This window comes from Salvelinus sp. IW2-2015, linkage group LG5 (assembly GCF_002910315.2).
Source record: "Salvelinus sp. IW2-2015 linkage group LG5, ASM291031v2, whole genome shotgun sequence".
In the NCBI taxonomy this organism is placed as follows: domain Eukaryota; kingdom Metazoa; phylum Chordata; class Actinopteri; order Salmoniformes; family Salmonidae; genus Salvelinus; species Salvelinus sp. IW2-2015.
In genome coordinates, this window is record NC_036844.1 from 27,985,425 (window position 1) to 28,001,665 (window position 16,241).

The window sequence follows — 16,241 nt, forward strand, 5'->3', positions numbered from 1 at the left end:
AGAGAGGAACACTGCACTGATAAGGAACATTGCTATAACTATTATTATTATTAGTATTATAATGATTTAAACAAGTTGGGACAACCCTTCAGTTAACTACTGTACCTAACAATTATCCAGTAGTAGTGATTATGGTCCCTCAATATACATTTAACATATTACAACATAGTATATGTGTTACAGCACTACTTTTGGTGTCCCCCTCAGGAATTGCTCCTGAGAAAATTTCATGTAATTGTCCCCTCCAAGGTTGATATCAGATTTTCGCCCCTGCACTCTACTAAAATATAAAATAATCCCTATTATAACAAAAGCCCAAAGATAATTCCTCAGACAGAATGAGAACCGTGCTCAAGTGATTGTTTCCTTTCACTGTTTGGCGTAATTTCTGTTAATACAATCCCCACCAGCACACACAATGAGATAACAACAGACAGGCAAGATTGTTTACTTCAAATATATGAGGTTTTTCCTTTATGGAAGTGACAGAGCTGAGATTAAAATCTTCTCTTCCTCATCGGCTAATTTAAAATTGTTCTCTATTGTCTACAACAAGCACATTCGAATAACAGGGGACAAAGGAAGAAAGATAACACTGCAATGAGAGAGAATATTTTTAAATCCCATTCCTGAGGGGAGTTAGGGGTTGAAGACTTGGCTTTGATGTCGTGGATGGGGAAAGGTATGGTGCAGGGAACTGAAAGCACATGTATGGCAGCAGTAATGTGGAGAATTGCATACATGCCTAAACACACACGTTGCTCACACACACCACACACAAAATTAAATAAAAAATCGTATATTTTTTGTATAATAGTAGGTACACATGTGAGGTATCCAACTGACAGATAGACACAGAGATGCCAACTCATAAATAAATACTACTGCACTGGGATATTTTTCTCAACAATGATACAATAGTCAAGGAATTCCAATTTTAAAACTGCCATGACAGTCACATTACACAATCAAATAGGCATAAGGTCCCAATTCTATGACATAAGAGCCATGGTTTGGATTGACATTTCATTGAGTTGATACACATAGTAGAGTACCTAATCTGTAAGGCATCAAACGTGTGGGAAAAAAATCATATTTTAAATGGGTCAACAGCATTCCCCTTGAGCTGTAAAAACATGAAGGCTATCCCAGCCCAGCTTCCTGCATATTCAGAGCTGTCATTTTCCCTTTTTCAATATGCTGCACACATGTCCACACACACATTGATATTCACGGCATATGCAACACATTACCATTCAGACCGTCCTAATCCCAAACAGGAGCAGAATGAAATTGTTTCATGCTGATCTCTCCTGATGTGAACATGCTTTTCATTTCATCGCCCGCTCCACTAGAAGACTCCACAATTTAAACAAACACAATCAATCACACATAGAATTGTTGTGCCTCTAAAGAACTAATCTAGACCTTAACCTCAGAGTTTTTCAAAAGTTATCTATTCGGATTTCACCTATCGGATAGGATTAAAATTAGAATGAATAGAATGAATTAGAATGAATAGAATGGGAGTCCCCATTCAAGTCAATGAATTGTCAGTTCTATTCATGATATTGCCATGTATTTAATCCTATCCAATAAGTGAAATCCAGATAACTGGGCCCAGGGAAGTAAATGTGTAACAAGCAACCAGGCCAATGCAAATGAACTACGCTCTTCTACTAACTCCATCCTCTTATCTAAGACCATGTTCAATCAACCGGTTATCAGGTTTCCAGGATAATTAATGCATTCTTGCAGCAAGAAAGAAAATCATGTTTCTGACCTTGACCTCACAGGATCACCAATATAAGTTGTTAATGAAGCAAGCCAGTAAGATTAATTCAAATTCACAACTGTTGATGTGCACCTGCCAGCACTGCATATCTTTTGTTGCAGATGAACCACGTGCTGTCCTGACTCTGGTGAAGTAAGAATATAAGGTAAAGTCAGGCCACCCTGTAAAAGGCCTTGGAACGTTGCCTAGCTGGGAGAGACAGCATATGGCATGTGCCAGACAAAAATAACACTACCTTTTCTTTTTACTTTCTTCTTTCAATTGGTGATATTTGCCCAGGGGCAGGTACAGCTACATTCTCCATTCGTCTCCTCTCTATGTCTCAAGTATCAGCTGGCAATCTTGGTAGCCCCCCCCCTCCCTCCCTCCCCTCCTCCTCCTCCTCAACTCCAAGTTTTCTGTGCCACTAGTTGTGTTGCCACATAACCCCCATATGTCATATTCTTGGTCTTAAAACTTGCCTTGCCAACTCTTTCGCTGTACTTTGCCAACCTATATCCACACGTCTTACAAATTTCCATTCAAGTGTCGTTGACATTCACTCAGTAATGACTGCAATATTACATAGAGATGGAGCCAGTGTGGGCACATGCCCAAATAACTGAGCAAAACCCAATATCACAGAAAAGCATTTATAGGAAGGGAAGTATTGACATTGGGCACTATGCCTTCTCAATATGGCTGAAGAACATTCTCATTTCAATTATCATGAAGCAAAAACACATGGAATTTCTAACAGCAGAAATAGATTTACTTGTTATCAATGTCATGCACAGCTGGCTGGTATATCCGTTGAGTGACCTCAACGTGTGACTTCTTGTTGGCATTTTGACTCTGTCTGGTGTGTAGCCTGGCATTATGCTGGGCAGAGCCATTCAGACTGCACACAGACAGACAAGACAGACAAGACACAGACAGACAAGACACAGACAGACAGACAGACAGACAGACAGACAGACAGACAGACAGACAGACAGACAGACAGACAGACAGACGACAGACAGACAGACAGACGAGACAGACAGACGACAAGAACCCAAAGAAAACAACCCAGGGAAAAAAAACAGAACAAAGAAACAGAAAAACCAGAAAACCCACGAACAAAAACGAAAACCAAGAAAAACCCAGAAAAACAGACAGACAGACAGACAGACAGACAGACAGACAGACAGACAGACAGACAGACAGACAGACAACAGACAGACAGACAGACAGACAGACAGACAGACAGACAGACAGACAGACAAGACAGACAGACAGACAGAGGCCAGACAGACAGACAGACAGACAGACAGACAGACAGACAGACAGACAGACAGACAGACAGACAGACAGACAGACAGACAGACAGACAGACAGACAGACAGACAGACAGACCAGACAGACAGACAGGACAGACAGACAGACAGACAGACAGACAGACAGACAGACAGACAGACAGACAGACAGACAGACAGACAGACAGACAGACAGACAGACAGACAGACAGACAGACAGACAGACAGACAGACAGACAGACAGACAGACAGACAGGACAGACAGACAACGACAGACAGACAGAAACAGACAGACAGACAGACAGACAGAACGAGAAGAGACCTACAGAAAGCGAGAAGAGAGAACATTTTTATTTTGAATATCTAAAAAACCCATGTCTGCATCATGAGCATTTTATAATAAAAATGGTATGTCCAATTAAAATCCTGAAATGACTCAATTCAAAATGGAATTCACTCTAAAACATTCATTTACATAAGAGGAGTAGAGGAAAGCAGAGCTTGACATTTAATAGGGCTCTAGACAGATGGAGGTAGCATGTCTGTGTGAGTGTGGAGTGTGAGTGTGAGTGTGTGTGTGTGTGTGTGTGTGTGTGTGTGTGTGTGTGTGTGTGTGTGTGTGTGTGGTGTGTGTGTGTGTGGTGTGTGTTAGTGGAGACAGACCTGGTTCAAATTCTATTTCAGGTATTTAAATTACTTTTCCAAACATTTAAAAAACACATATTCAGATTATTTTATTTGAAAAAACAAGCAGTTGAATACTGGAGTCTATTTAAACAGTAAGGCATGAGAAACCCAAGGATTATTGTGTGATAATCCTTCCTAAGTGCTGTTCGCCTTGGGCTGGGAACAGCCCTTAGGAGGGAGTTATCACACGATAATCCCCAGTTATTGCTTTTATAACAGTTGCCAACATATTTATACAAATTTGATTACATTTTTTATTAAAAACATTTAAAACAGTAATTTGTGTTTGCATTCTGAAGTTGCAACACAAGCGGCCTGGTCAATAGTTATTTTGTCATGTCTGACACGGTCGTTATTCTAATCATTCGACATTGCTATGCTAAACAAATCATTGGCACGTAGCTAGCTAGCAGAGATTAAATGACGATGATGGACAAGATCTTCAATAAATAATGATTCAATAAATATCCAATAGGCCTACATAGGCAACAACTATTAAGGTTGGCGCAATGTTTCTCAAATGTAAAAGTCAAATTTCGAAGTTTTTTTGTTTCTTCTCTGTATCGTTCCAAGATTAAATTTAGGCATTAACTACGAATGGTTAAGGTAAGGGTCAAGGTTAGTAGAGGCTTAAAACAAAAAATATCAAAAACATCTTTCTAAAGCGTAATTCAAACATGCACCCTTTGGAACCAGCGGCAGATGCTTACACCCATATGCCACGGCGTCCACAACACCTTTGCAAAACAAGCAGGTCATCTGATGCAGCACTCCATCACTCTCCTTCTTGGTAAAATAGCCCTTACACAGCCTGGAGGTGTGTTGGGTCATTGTCCTGTTGAAAAACAAATGATAGTCCCACTAAGCGGATGGGATGGCGTATCGCTGCAGAATGCTGTGGTAGCCATGCTGGTTAAGTGCGCCTTGAATTCTAAATCGATCACAGACAGTGTCAACAGCAAAGCACACCCACACCATTACACCTCCTCCTCCTCCATGCTTTATGGTGGGAAATACACATGCGGAGATCATCCATTCACCCACACCGCGTCTCACAAAGACACAGCAGTTGGAACCAAAAATCTCCAATTTGGACTCCAGACCAAAGGACAGATTTCCACTGGTCTAATGTCTATTGATCGTGTTTCTTGGCCCGAGCAAGTCTCTTCTTATTATTGGTGTCCTTTAGTAGTGGTTTCTTTGCAGCAATTCGACCACGAAGGCCTGATTCACGCAGTCTCCTCTGAACAGTTGATGTTGAGATGTGTCTGTTCCTTTAACTCTGTGAAGCATTTAAGAGGCTGGTAACTTTAATGAACTTATCATCTGCAGCAGAGGTAACTCTGCGTCTTCCTTTCCTGTGGTGGTCCTCATGAGAGCCAGTTTCATCATAGCGCTTGATGGTTTTTGCGACTACACTCGAAGAAACTTTCAAAGTTCTTGAAATGTTCCATATTGACTGACCTTCATGTCTTAAAGTAATGATAGACTGTTGTTTCTCTTTGCTCATTTGAGCTGTTCTTGCCATACTATGGACTTGGTCTTTTACCAAATTGGGCTATCTTCTGTATACCCCCCCTTCGAGACCTGCTCCCTGCCTGTTTCATTACAATATATTTTGATTTGTTTAACACTTTTTTGGTTACTACAAGATTCCATATGAGTTATTTCATAATTTTGATGTCTTCACTATTATTCTACAATGTAGAAAATAGTAAAAATAAAGGAAAACCCTTGAATGAGTAGGTGTTCTAAAACGTTTGACTGGTAGTGTAGCTAGCTATCAGAGATGCAATGATGATGAGAGACAAGAACTTCAATAAATAATTATTTAATGAATATCCAATAGGTCTACATAGGCCATACTGCGCTGGTTAATGAATGAATAGAATTCTGAGTGTTTACGGTTTCCATGGTGAATTGTTATTTTCACGTTCATTCTTAGGCTAGCTAGCCCTAGGAACATATCTGTACGTTCCTAGAGCTAGACTACTACCACGGGAGAGATCGCATTTGTAAAATGATACATTGTTGCACAGGTTATAGAGGTAGACAGGTAGGTGTATAAAAACCCCAACTGTTGCAAACCAAATAGTTGCATGGAAAAATAATGTTTAGACGCTTTATTCCTCCAGGGAGATGATGTGTATACATTTCCTGCCTGGGGTGTGGGACAGTGGAATAATGAGATTACCACGTCATGGTATTTTGCGGGATATCAAACAATCAGCATCCAGGATCCAAACAACCCGTTTTGTAATTGGAAATACACTTGGAAAGTACAATATTTGAAAATACAAAAATACACTGAGTCATGAATTTAAACCAGGTATTTGAAAATAGTATTTGAAATAAATTCGTTTTTATTTTAATTTAATTTTTTACAAATAACCATTCAAGTACTCTAATAAAAGTATATATTTTGGACTTAGTATTTGAAAATACCCAAATACAGAAAAAAGTATTTAAATAACAAATATTCAAATACACACATATTTCAACCCATGTCTGGTTGTGTGTGTGCGTGTCTGTGTGTGAGAGAGAGAGAGAGAGACAGAGAGAGAGAGAGAGAAAGTGAGAGAATGACAGCGAGTGAAAAGGGTTTTTTAAGAGATTGTGAGATTTAACATTCTCTTCACCATGGTAGAGCCCAAAGACATCCAACTTAAATTGTGCTTTTAATTTCCAGGAAAAAAATGGATAGCTCTGCCACTTCTCCAGTCTTCATTGTGCTCAATGGTTGGTGTTGATTAGCAAGATTTCATCTAACTGTTGTAGCTGTTTCTAACATGCAGAATCAGGACCATGGACAGCACCTGGAACCATTGCCTCTCTGCTGCTTTACAACGCTCTATATGTGTACAGTGAAAATACTTGGCAGTACATAATGGCATGTTTGAGTGGACACTGTACAGTCAATGTTTGCCAGATTTGATTTGTCAAGCACCCTTATATTTTAAGAGGCAATGAGACCCTAATGTGCCATTCTACATTAAATATATAACAGGTTGGTAGCTTGGTTCCAATTAATCACTTCAAGATCTTTGGTGGTAATTAGGGGCTGTGTCAACATATAAAAAAACAATTGCATAAACACTGCAAAATACATTAGATTTTCTCAGTCACTGCGACACACACAGACAGACAACACACACAGACACACAAGTGTCAACAACATTTTTATAATTAACCGAGACCCTGAGACTGTTCATCAGTTTCTGTTGAGAGATTACAACGCCTCTGCAAATTCATTTAGTGCGTCACAAAGCCAAACACCAAACAGGAAACAGACATTAAATCTGAAATTAACATTCCTACAGGACTAAAGAAAAGAGGATCCACAATCATGTTTGTGCATTCATTAGAGCATCACAGGATTCACTGTGCACACCGAGACATTTGTCATCTTAAATTGCTATGGTCTAGAGCATTGTTTGCAACTCGGGTCCTCAAGTATCCCCAACAGTACTCATTTGTATTGTAACCCTGAACAAGCACACCTGATTCAACTTGTCAACTAATCATCAAGCCCTGAATGAGTTGAATGAGGTATATTCGTCCCGGGCTACAACAAAAATGTGTGCTGTTCGGGGTAATCGAGGACTGGACTTAGGAAACACTGGTCCAGAGACTGGGGCACAAGTTCTCCTGAGGTCGCCTGATTGGGGTCCATGTAGGTCCTGGAAAGCTCAACACGGTAAAGAATGACTTTGGTATTCGAAGGTCACAAAGGTCTCTGAGCACACAAAACAAAACACTTAGACCTGTTCCGTTTAGTAATTGTAAGACTGGAAAGACGTTTGGGAGACATTGAACAAAACGTGGCTCAACACCAAATGAGGTTGAAGGTGTAAATCTGACTAAAGCACACAAAAAGCCTCTTCCACATAGCATATGTGTTTAGCCCTCTATTACCCGAGGTTCTGGGTGGAGCTGGACCATCCATAAGCATGATTAAAATGTGTGTGTGTGTGTTTTCTTTTGGCTTCCCCATATCCGGAGCATGGATCACAAAATAAACAATTTCTTGAATTTAGCCAACGACAAGAAACAGATTCATATTATCTATCCACAACACGCATTAAGATGAACTTAAACTGTAGGTGATTTAATCAGCAGTAGCAGAGGAGAAACATAAAACTTTTGTCATCAAGTCAGCAATAGCATACCACCCTGCATCCCACCGCTGGCTTGCCTCTGGCTTGCCTCTGAACTGCATCCCACCGCTGGCTTGCTTCTGAACTGCATCCCACCTCTGGCTTGCTTCTGAACTGCATCCCACCTCTGGCTTGCTTACTGCAACTGCATCCCACCGCTGGCTTGCTTCTGAACTGCATCCCACCGCTGGCTTGCCTCTGAACTGCATCCCACCGCTGGCTTGCCTCTGAACTGCATCCCACTCATACCATCATGTGTTCCTAATCATCCCCAGCTTCCAATTGGCTCATTCATCCCTGTAACTACTCCTCAGGCCGTTGTTGTAAATGAGAATGTGTTCTTAGTCAACTTCCCTGGTAAAATAAATACAAATAAATGACACAGGCATAGACACCACTGACCTAAGTGACTGAAAATACAAGACATGCCCTAACACACCGGCACATGGTGCATATTCAGATGTCAGAGGAACTATATTCACTGTTTTCACTAACTCCACATGCAGGATAATTGTCACGATATATATATTTTTTTAAATGTGCTAAACGGATCTGTTTTTGACCCAACGTGATCTTTTCAATGCAGATATTTTATAAGTGCAAACTCATGTAACTCTCTCTGAGAGGCATCCCTGAACCCTGGCAGTACTATTTCCCAGTCGAACCGGGAAATTATCTGTGGTCGTGACTTTGTGAACTGAGAAAAACAGCGAATCCACTACTCACTACCATTTAGATTGCAGATGAAGAAAAAGCATTGGCGGAACAGGCTTGGAATGAAAGTTCATGCCTCTGACTAAACCTCATCTCACAAAAAGAAAAGAATGGAACTAGAGCTGATCCAGCTCAATGGGGATGTTTGGCATGGACAAAATGCCTCAACGTGAGAAAATAACCCTACTGTACATGCAAAAACAGACATATTGATACCTGTATCTTAAGAGAATAAACTATTTTAAATCTGATATAACATATAGGATAATAAAATAGGAATAATGAAATGAAGGTGTGTCCAAATGAAGATTGGACACACCTACTCATTCAAGGGCATTGTAGAATATTAGTGAAGACATCAACACTACGAAATAACACACATGGAATCATGTAGTAACCAAAAAGGTGTTAAACAAATCAAAATATATTTTACATTTGATATTCTTCAAAGTCGCCACCCTTTGCCTTGATGACAGCTTTGCACATGCTTGGCATTCTCTCAACCAGCTTGATGAGGTAGTTACCTGGAATACATTTCAATTAACAGGTGTGTCTTGTTAAAAGTTAATTTGTGGAATTTCTTTCCTTCTTAATGTGTTTGAGCCAATCAGTTGTATTGTGACAAGGTAGGGGTTGTATACAGAATATGGCAAGAACAGCTCAAATAAGCAAAGAGAAACGATCTCATTAGAGGTCAAAAGAGAAACGATCTCATTAGAGGTCACAAGAGAAACGACCTCAACCATCATTACTTTAAGACATGAAGGTCAGTCAATCCAGAAAATGTCAAGAACTTTGAACGTTTCTTCAAGTGCAGTCGCAAAAACCATCTAGCGCTATGGTGAAACTGGCTCTCATGAGGATCGCCACAAAAATGGAAGACCCAGAGTTACCTCTGCTGCAGAGGATAAGTTAGAGTTACCAGCCTCAGAAATTGCAGCCCAAATAAATGCTTCACAGAGTTCAAGTAACAGACACATCAACATCAACTGTTCAGAGGAGACTGCGTGAATCAGGCCTTCGTGGTTGAATTGCCGCAAAGAAACCACTACTAAAGGACACCAATAAGAAGAAGAGATTTGCTCGGGCCAAGAAACACGAGCAATGGACATTAGACCGGTGAAAATCTGTCCTTTGGTCTGATGAGTCCAAATTGGAGATTTTTGGTTCCAACCGCTGTGTCTTTGTGAGACGCAGAGTAGGTGAATGGATGATCTCTGCATGTGTGGTTCCCACCATAGAGCATGGAGGAAAAGGTGTGATGGTGTGGGGGTGCTTTGCTGGTGACACTGTCTGTGATCTATTTAAAATTCAAAGAACACTTAACCAGCATGGCAACTACATCATTCTGCAGCGATAATGTGATCCCATCTGGTTTCCGCTTAGTGGGACTATCATTTGTTTTTCAACAGGACAATGACCCAACACACCTCCAGGCTGTGTAAGGTCTATTTTACCCAGAAGGAGAGTGATGGAGTGCTGCATCAGATGACCTGGCCTCCACAATCACCTGACCTCAACCAAATTGAGATGGTTTGGGATGAGTTGGACCGCAGAGTGAAGTAAAAGCAGCCAACAAGTCCTCAGCATATGTGGGAATTACTACATAATTCCATATGCGTTATTTCATAGTTTTGATGTCTTCACTATTATTCTACAATGTGGAAAATAGTCAAAATAAAGAAAAACCCTTGAATGAGTAGGTGTGTACTAAATTTTGACTGGTACTGTACGTAATTGTAATGGCACATTTTAAATGTTTTTAAATATATTGATAACTGTGGAATGGATTAGAATTGTATTTCTAACACTAAACCTACTTGTACTTACAGTCATGCCCTTATAACCGAGTCCAATAGAAGCTACTGGACTCATAGGGGCATAGAGGTTCAAATAAAATTTTATTGGTCACATACACATGGTTAGCAGATGTTAATGCGAGTGTAGCGAAATGCGTGTGCTTCTAGTTCCGACAGTGCAGTAATATCTAACAAGTAATCTAACAAATCCCCAACAACTACCTAATACACACAAATCTAAAGGGGTGAATGAGTATATGTACATATAAATATATGAATGAGCAATGGCCGAGCGGCATACGCAAGGTGCAATAGATGGTATAAAATACAGCATATACATATGATATGAGTAATGTAAGATATGTAAACATTATTGAAGTGGCATTATTTAAAGTGGCATTGTTTAAAGTGACTAGTGATCCATTTATTAAAGTGGCCAGTGATTGGGTCTCAATGTAGGCAGCAGCCTCTCTGAGTTAGTGATTGCTGTTTAGCAGTCTGATGGCCTTGAGATAGAAGCTGTTTTTCAGTCTCTCAGTCCCAGCTTTGATGTGCCTGTACTGAACTCGCCTTCTCGATGGTAGCGGTGTGAACAGGCAGTGGCTCGGGTGGTTGTTGTCCTTGAGGATCTTTTTGGCCTTCCTGTGACATCGGGTGATGTAGGTGTCATGGAGGGCAGGTAGTTTTCCCCCGGTGATGCGTTGTGCAGACCGCACCACCCTCTGGAGAGCCTTACGGTTGAGGGTGGTGCATCAGGCTGTGATACAGCCCGACAGGATGCTCTCGATTGTGCATCTGTAAAAGTTTGTCAGGGTTTTGGGTGACAAGCCAAATTTCTTCAGCCTCCTGAGGTTGAAAAGGCACTGTTGCACCTTCTTCCCCACACTGTCTATGTGGGTGGACCATTTCAGTTTGTCTGTGATGTGTACGCAGAGGAATTTAAAAAAAAATCCACCTTCTTCACTGCTGTCCTTCGATGTGGGGTTCTCCCTCTGCTGTTTCCTGAAGTCCACGATCATCTCCTTTGTTTTGTTGACGTTGAGTGAGAGGTTGTTTTCCTGACACCACACTCCGAGTGCCCTCACCTCCTCCCTGTAGGCTGTCTCGTCGTTGTTGGTAATCAAACCCACTACAGTTGTGTCGTCTGCAAACTTGATGATTGATTTGGAGGCGTGCATGGCCACACAGTCGTGGGTGGACAGGGAGTACAGGAGGGGGCTGAGCACGCACCCTTGTGGTGCCCCAGTATTGAGGGTCAGCGAAGTGGAGAGGTTTCCTACCTTCACCACCTGGGGGCGGCCCGTCAGAAAGTCAGGACCCAATTGCACAGGGCGGGGTTGTGACCCAGGGCCTCCAGCTTGATGATGAGCTTGGAGGGTACTATGGTCTTGAATGCTGAGCTGTAGTCAATGAACAGCATTCTTACATAGGTATTCCTCTTGTCCAGATGGGATAGGGCAGTGTGCAGTGTGATTGCGATTGCATCGTCTGTGGACCTGTTGGGGCGGTATGCAAACTGAAATGGGTATAGGGTGGCCGGTACGGTGGAGGTTATAGGATCCTTGACTATTCCCTCAAAGCACTTCATGATGACAGAAGTGGGTGCTACGGGGCGGTAGTCATGTAGTTCAGTTATCTTTGTCTTCTTGGGTACAGGAACAATGGTGGCCATCTTGAAGCATGTGGGGACAGCAGACTGGGATAGGGAGCGATTGAATATGTCAGTAAACACACCAGCCAGCTGGTCTGCGCATGCTCTGAGGACGCGGCTAGGGATGCCGTCTGGGCCAGCAGCCTTGCGAGGGTTAACACGTTTGAATGTTTTACTCACGTCGGCCACAGAGAAGGTGAGGGGGGGAGTGCAGTCCTTGTTAGTGGGCAGCGACGGTGCCACTGTATTATCCTCAAAGCAGGCAAAGAAGGTGTTTAGTTTGTCTGGAAGCGTGACGTCGGTGTTCGAGACTTGGCTGGTTTTCTTTTTGTAATCTGTGATTTCCTCTAGACCCTGCCACATACATCTTGTGTCTGAGCCATTGAATTGCGACTCTACTTTGTCCCTGTCCCGGCATTTCGCATGTTTGATTGCCTTGCGGAGGGAATAACTACACTGTTTATATTCAGCCATATTCCCAGACCTCTTTCCACGGTTAAATGCGGTGGTTCACTCTTTCAGTTTTGCGCGAATTCCGCCATCCATCCACGGTTTCTGGTTAGGGTAGGTTTTAATAGTCACAGTGGGTACCACATCTCCAATGCACTTCCTTATAAACTCATAGCCTCAGAGAACAACATCGACCTGACTGGAACATATCCCAGTCCGTGTGATCAAAACAATCTTGAAGCATGGATTCCGATTGGTCAGACCAGTGTTGAATGGTTCTAGTCACTGGTACATCCTGTTTGAGTTTCTGCCTATAAGACGGTAGGAGCAAGACGGCATCGTGGTTGGATTTGCCAAAGGGAGGGCAGGGGAGGGCTTTGTATGCATTGCAGAAGTTAGAGTAGCAGTGATCGAGTGTATTACTCCCGCGAGTACTGCAATCAATATGCTGATAGAATTCAGGTAGCCTTGTTCTCAAATTTGCTTTGTTAAGATCCCCAGCTACAATAAATGCAGCCTCAGGATATAAACTCAGCAAAAAAAGAAACGTCCTCTCTCTGTCAACTGCGTTTATTTTCAGCAAACTTAACATGTGTAAATATTTGTATGAACATAACAAGATTCAACAACAGACATAAACTGAACAAGTTCCACAGACATGTGACTAACAGAAATGGAATAATTGGTCCCTGAACAAAGAGGGGTGGGTCAAAATCAAAAGTAACAGTCAGTATCTGGTGTGGCCACCAGCTGCATTAAGTACTGCAGTGCATCTCCTCCACATGGACTGCATCAGATTTGCCAGTTCTTACTGTGAGATGTTACCCCACTCTTCCACCAAGGCACCTGCAAGTTCCTGTACATTTCTGGGGGGAATGGCCCTAGGCCTCACCCTCCGATCCAACAGGTCCCAGACGTGCTCAATGGGATTGAGATCCGGGCTCTTCGCTGGCCATGGCAGAACACTGACATTCCTGTCTTGCAGGAAATCACGCACAGAACGAGCAGTATGGCTGGTGGCATTGTTATGCTGGAGGGTCATGTCAGGATGAACCTGCAGAAAGGGTACCACATGAGGGAGGAGGATGTCATCCCTGTAACGCACAGCATTGAGATTGCCTGCAATGACTTCTGCGGTGCCGTTGTTTTGGGTCAGCTTCTGGGATTAGTTCCATTGTCCTGGGTGGTGGTCCAAACAGAGGATCCTCTTTGGGAAAGTCGTATTCCTGGTCGTAATGTTGGTAAGTTGACATCGCTCTTATATCCAATAGTTCTTCCCAGCTGTATGTCATAAGACTTAAGATTTCCTGGGATAACAATGTAAGAAATAATACATCAAAAAACAAAATCCTGCATTGTTTCTAATGACTCGAAGCGAGGTGACCATCTCTGTCGGCACCATTGTTTAGAAGGTTAGATTAGTATGGATGTGTTCACTGAGTTGCTGTCTGCAATTATTCTCTTTCACAGCAGGCATCTAGGATGGGTAGTTAATAGATCACATCAAAACACAACAAATCGCATTTACCACCCTCAACCCTTTAAAATTAGACCATAAATAGTCAAAATGCAAAAATAGAAATGGCTAAATAACAAAGAAAGCTTCAAACATCTTTCTCTCAGAATTAAAATACATTCTTCAATCATAATTTCCAGTGCCAAGCCCTACGAGAAAGGATAGCAGTGGAACTGGATTCCCATAACAGGTGGTAATAAAAATATAACCACTAACTCAACATTAGAATTTAACTCATCCACAGGATTATGTATATGGTCTAAACATCTCAGGTCTCCTGCCGTTTTCAAGACAACTCGGCACCTCTGAAATTTCCGACTTGGAAACTAGTTGTAGAAAAATGTGCGCCGAGTTTCCCACTTGGAAAATATCAGAATCAACCAATAGGAAGCTCTGTGCAAAAAAAACATTCAGAGTTTTCTGAGTTGTCTTGAAAGCACCATCCATCCTCCATTATTTTTCCATTCTCCATAATACAGTATCACTAGGGAACCTACATCGAGTATGAGGCAAAACATACACACTAATACATTGCACTAATGAAAACCACAAATACAGTGCACATGCACATGTTTCCTCATGGGATTATTAACAGCAACTCACATTGTTGTCATTTAATGTAATTTAAATTTGTATTTTCTCCTGCTTTTTGTGTCTGAAGCTGGGCACCCTTACAAAATAGGCATGGTCTCAATGGTTCTTCCCTGTGCAAGGTTTAATCAAATTAATACAAATAAAATACATTTGCTCTGGGCAAAGACACACTACTTTGGATGGGCAACTTGCAGTTACAGTGTTGTTGCGGTACAATAACACTCAGGTCTCAGGTATATCCTAATCTCAATGTCTTACGCAAACCATGTTCATATAGTCACATCTTAATAAGACAGAGCTGTTGGTCCTGTAAACCTTATATCATTACCATGAGAACAGTATCATAAAGACAATTTAGAACATTAGACTTACACACAGGTTGACATTAAACAGGTGTGTTATCGATGGCATCAACAACTGAGCACAACACTGTTGTTATATACCACAAACATTAACAAGTAAACATGTAGCTAGAACCACTATAGGCTCAGGATATAATCAAAATCAGTGGCTGAGGTCATGACTAATTAGTTATTTGCCAACATTACTTTTTCCATGGTTTTGACAAAACATACACTATTCCATAATATGTACAACTTTGTCAGTAGACAGAATATTATTATCACTCACCTGAGTGCTGCTGTCAGCAGTGAGCAAGAAACTGGTGGGCTTAACAGATCATCACCCTTCGCTCTCCTAAATGGATCTGGTGCAAGACAAGACAATTCCATAAATTCTAAGAACTTATTTGATAGAGATACACAAAATGCCACTACTTACCATTCATAACGGAGGACACACAAATACCCTATATGAAGTTGACTATCGTTCTCCAAATCAACTCTTGAAGTATAATTTATTGATTTATCAAAGGAATTGCACCATTTATACAACCCAACTGACCTCCTCCAAATGAGACAAATATTATTGGTTAGCTTATTTGTTAAACATCCTCGTTTATCATTAGAGTGGTAGCTTATTTGCAGAATGAATATTGTCAAGGCATAAAGTAATGCTTCATCCATATCCATAATACTCACTTGCTGCCCAATATCATCTGCCTCCTATCCTTCTTCGACTCCTTCTCCGTATACAATGTGGCACGGCAAAACACTGTAGCCTGTCACTTCCAAAGAACACTATCAATGGTGCTCCGTAGGCTACGCTGATGCGCTGGATTTTGGATACGTCGCTCTGCTTTCCTAGGCGTTTTTCCAGGAATAGGCTTCACAGGCAGGTTTCGTTGCTAACTTGGAATTAATAGATAGGCTATGATCGGTCCTTGTTCTTTTATTCGTACTAAATGTCTTGTATTCAGAATATCTGTTTTGATTTTTCTCAAATCTAAATTGGTATTAGTAGCCTATCTGTGAACAAGGCAATGAGAGGTTGTTGAAGCGGAATTAATTAGTCTAATTATTGACACAGTGCTGGATCGTTTAAGGATCCTCGCTCCTCTTTGATCTGCCATTTACTCTGCAGAAGAACCAAATGCTGTTTGTCTACACTAAATTAGCCGAAGAACAAACCGCTTTGGCAGAATGTTTCGCAATCAACCAAAAATCTATTTGAAAATGCTGTTTCTTAGAGCCTATTCGAAG

The 16,241-nt window shown here is 41.4% G+C and overlaps 1 pseudogene; it reads right to left on the reverse strand.

Annotated features, from left to right (window-relative positions):
* The window catches only part of LOC111963705 (sodium/calcium exchanger 1-like), an 89,403-nt pseudogene extending 73,449 nt beyond the window's left edge, over positions 1 to 15,954 (reverse strand).
* Between the last annotated feature and the right edge of the window lie 287 nt (positions 15,955 to 16,241).